The sequence below is a fragment of the Adiantum capillus-veneris genome, chromosome 29 (genome assembly GCF_014529385.1).
Source record: "Adiantum capillus-veneris isolate H3 chromosome 29, ASM1452938v2, whole genome shotgun sequence".
NCBI classification, from domain to species: domain Eukaryota; kingdom Viridiplantae; phylum Streptophyta; class Polypodiopsida; order Polypodiales; family Pteridaceae; genus Adiantum; species Adiantum capillus-veneris.
This window is the reverse complement of record NC_140959.1, coordinates 97,800,821-97,805,725: the sequence shown is the minus strand read 5'-3', so window position 1 is coordinate 97,805,725 and position 4,905 is coordinate 97,800,821.

The following is a 4,905-nucleotide window of genomic DNA, read 5'->3' as shown; positions in this document are numbered from 1 at the left end:
GTCTGTGTCCTAGCCGCACTTATGCTAGGTGGTGCCCCCTCTCTAGTTATAGGATTACTCTTACCTTGAGATGATGCTCGGGGATGTTCAGGCTATGTGTGGTGTAGAGGCCACCCCATATGGCATGTCATTTCCGGTTATCATTTTCTTGGCACCCCCACCAAGGATCCTTTCATGAAACCCTCTAGTGTACAAGAATGAAACCCCTAAAGTTTTGTGGATGGATGAACAGTTAGCAGCGTTCGCTAACTGGACGACAGAAGAAGAAGAACTCCAAGCACAACTACACAAACTCCGCTTCTCCATTGAAGCTCAAGTGTCAGGCGTAACGGTAATCAATTTGCACTGGGAGAGTCAACCAACATGTCAGACTTAGTGGATATACATAGGCCGTGTGCCAAGGAGAAGAAGGAGGAAGTCAAGACCATGTCCGCAACCTATGACCAACCTTCAACAACAAGATGGAGGGGGTTCTGCCCAATAGAGAGTCAACACTATCCTACTTCCAGAATCGGGTAACTCAAGTCACCGAGGTAATTATCACAGTCAGTTTCCAAGTCACACCTGATGCTGCAACACAGATAAAGGAAGCACATGCTCACGCTCTCACTAGAGATACTAGGGATCTACTAAGCCTGTTTCAAGAAAGGGCAGCACCCTCTCCCACAATCTTGGATAGTGACTAAGCACCTCTAAGCTTCATATGAATCAGTACAACTTACCTCAAGGCATATCACACATTCCGATACGAGTACGCTCAATCAAGGTAATACTGGACTGAAAGGCTCGCTATCAGCACGTCATCTCGACACTATGCTGGGTGGGGAGCGCTTCTTTGAGGTTCTGGCATCACATCAGCCATTTGTCTTACCTTTGGTACAAGGCAATGTACCGTTTGAGATTTTAATCTATGTTCTAGTATAAAAAGGGTATACATGTCCCTTTAAAAAAGAAAAAGTTTTGATTGCAAGCCAAGCAGTGTGTCGTTCTAGATCTCTCTCAGTAATCATGGCAAGTGTAGCATTTCCAACATTTAAAGGAAAGAAGGGGGAGGATTTGGTAACAAATTTCCTAGATGACTTTGAAGTAGCATGTGTAGTAAGCAACAAAGATACATATGAATCTCGGGTTAGAATCTTTAAGCATCTCATGAAGCTAGAAGCTAGGTCTTGGTACAACGCACTCCCACAAGCAACTAAGGATGACTGGGAGTCCTTAAAAACTATTTTTAAGGGGCACATTGGGGGAGGTACCACTTCAGAGAAGCTGTGGGACAAGTTGAGAGACTTGAAGCAGGAGGATCTTTTAGAATATGCCACCTATTAGTCCAAGTTTGTGGATTTGTGGGAACGGTGGGTTGAGTCACTCGCAAGAGGGGAAGCTACATCCAATTTCCTCAAAAAGGACCGGTTCACGCATGGCTTATGGTTGCTTCTCAAGGAGAAAATGAAGGGTAGATTTCCAGCTACGTACGAGTTAGCCATCGAGATTGCTTGCCTTAAGGACAGGAAGTTGCGAATGAAAGCCAAAGAAACCAAGTCAACCGAAGTAGGAACAAACATCGTGTCGACCAAAAACCACGACAACCACCATTCCTCCACCACCACCGGCTCCTAGGGTAAGAAATGACCAACAAGACATGTTGGCCCACATTACTGACCAACTGCAGAATTTGTCTGTTCACTTGATACAACAAGAAAGGAATCAGGAAAGAGATCAAGATCCGGGAAGAGAACGGCGACAAAACAGGAGTATCACTGCTACAACTACGGAGAAGATGGTCACGGTATGTACTACTGTCCCAAACCGCGACAAAATTATAATAGAGGAGGTAGGAGAAACCGTCCCCCTTGAGAGAGAACACCCCCACCCCGAGCACCAGTCCCACCAACAAAAATTCTACGACCACCTAGGCACCACCAAAAGCACCCATTCCACCTCTTCCACTGGCACCACCACCTGATCGCCCTGTAAACATCATAAGGTTAGAGGAGAAAGGGAAGGCTGCAGTAGTGGATCCACCCAGAGTAAAGGAGAGGGATAAGGGTAAGGATAAGGTAACCTTTGTAGAACCATTTGAAGCTATGACTGTAAAGAGAGCTAGGAGGGAGAAAGCTACACAATCTGATGATGAGAGAATCATGAAAGGAGATACTAGCAAGAGGCCGTCAAGTCCATGACAGAAAATAGGCATCAGCGACTTCCACGTAGGAGAAAGTTCTAGGCCCTATGATCTAACATTGGATGTGGCAGAGCAAGGACCAAAGATTACATGGCCACAACTACTACATCGCGCACCAAAGGTAAGGTGACAATGGTCCAAAATGGTGAATACAAGGCGCTCCAAAACAAAGGTAGCCGGAGCAATTTCGGGTTGCAACATGAATGACATCCTTCCAATTGTCAACGTCAACATAAAAGGTAAAATGGTTGGAAACACCTACATTGATGGAGGTGCACAAATTTGTGTGATGAGTGAAGCTATGATGCTTCGGCTAGGGCTCGAGGTTGACAGGCCTTCTCCATGCAAGGCAAAGATGGCAAACAACGCAAAAGTAAAATGTGCAGGTGTGGTAAGTGCCGTGAAGATAAAATCTTTCAACATTGAGGCAGAAGTAGATGTTTTTGTGATGCCTACTAAGGGGGAGGGCTATCCATTAATCTTGGGAAGGCCATGGTTGATTGCCATGATGGCCATGTGTTGTACCACTTTCATTACGCCATGGGGTTGCTTTGCATATAGAGTTATGCCATTTGGTCTCACAAATGCACCGTCCACATTCCAAAGATATGTCGCATGATATGTCTTTCAACCGTTCTTTGGAACATTTATTAGAGTGTTCATTGATGATTTTTGTATATGTAGCCCTCGCATTTCACACTTAGAAAAGGTAGCTGAGGGTTTGGCAAGGTTGCAAAGCCTAGGTGGGCAATTAAATGTAGACAAGTGCCACATTGGGGAAAGTAGATTCATTCTTTTAGGCCATGAAATTTTAGCAAAAGGTATCAAAGCCGATCCAAGTAAGGTGTCCACACTCATAGCCCTACCTTCACCAACAACCGCACTTCAATTGATCTCTTTTTTACAAAAGGTGAGGTACTTGAGTAGATTCATACATCTACTATCACAGCTTGTTCTACCACTACAACAACTCAGTCAACTATCAACTTTCACCTGGGACAAGGAGAGCGAACATCACTACAACAAGATAACGGAGGTCTTAGCCACCCTACCAACTATCTCACCACCTAAGTGGGAAGAAAAATTCTATGTCACCTCAAGTGTGGGTGATGACTCCTTGGGGGCTGTGCTACTCCAGAAGGATACAACAACATCTTTCATGAGGCCAATCTACCTCTCCAGTCGAATAATGACAGTAGCAGAGAAAGGTTTCACCCATGTGGACACCTAGTCCTAGCTCTTAGATTTGCAACTACAAAGTTTAGATCATATTTGCTGCCTAGGAAATTTGTGATTTTAACCATGGATGAGATGTTTCCCTCTGTGGTACAACACATGGAGGTTTTTGCTAGGATTACTAAATGGCTAGTTCATCTGCAAGAGTTTGACTACACGATACAGGTGGAACGCCGACAAGGGCAAGCTTGGGGGGACTCATGACCTACCAAAACTTTGAGAAGAAGGTGAATCAATCTAAAGGGGAAGGAATTCAACCACTTTCAGAGGCATCGGTGGTAGAAAGAAAACACTCTCTCTACTTTGATGAGCCTACAAGCGAGCGTCCGACAAAGCAGCTGTTGCAGGCATAGTGGTCTTTGATGAAGCAGGTATCAAGGTATTTTCGCTTGGCCATTTGTTAGAATCACATTCTAACAATGAAGCTGAGTATGCAGCACTGACCAAGGGGTTACAATGGTGCATTTCACAAGGGGTAAAGTGCCTTAACGTATTTGGGGATGCTCTACTTTTGATAAGGCAAGTAAATGGGTATGGACATGTAAGACTCATAGCTTGATAACTCACTTAAGCTGTGTAAAAACTTTGTTGGGTAAGTTTGAGGCAGTTCAACTACACCACATCCCAAGGGCTCAAAACCATGAAGCTGATGCCTTAGCAAGAGAAAGACTGCAAGAAGTGTTGATTGGGGCTATAAAGCTAAAGCTCCCTCTATTTCAAGGTAGTGACGCTTTACCCAACATTATGCATTTTTTGGAAATAGGGGAATGCGCAATGGATTTAACAAAAGGACAGAAGCAATGGCTTACCCGGAAGGCCACAAGGTATCAGCTTATCAATGACGGTTTTTATTGTAAGGGTAAAGACCAAATACTTAGGAAGGTCCCTCTCTCTTAATGAAATTACGGGGCTAATTTCCAGTTGTCATGATGATGTTTGTGGTGGTGACTTCGCCCTAGATATAACAAGTAGGAAAATCTTGCAAGCTGGTGTTGTATGGCCTAGCCTCAACCGTGACGTACACCATTGGTGTAAGACATGTAAGTTGTGTCAAAAGGCTGGCACCAAGTCACTCATGCCTGAACCACAGACACCTATCCTTTCATATGGACCATTTGAAAAGTGGGGTATAGATGCCATAAGACCATTGCCTAGGGCCAACTCAGAAAAGTTCTACATCATCATGGGAGTCGACTATATGACTAGATGGGCAGAAGCTATAGCCACAACTAGGATCACAACTATAGAGGTAGCTAAATTTGTCTATGAGCACATATGTTGCAGGTTTGGCACACCATTAGAAATCATCTCTGATAGAGGGCCAGGTTTCAGAGCAGACTTGGTAGGAGAGTTAATGCAAAAACTTGGCATTACAAGGAGGCACTCCTCACCATATTACCCTCAATGTAATGGCCTAGTTGAGAAAGTGAATGGAATGGTTGTAAAATTATCACCAAGAAGGTTAACAATCATCCTAGGGATTGGGA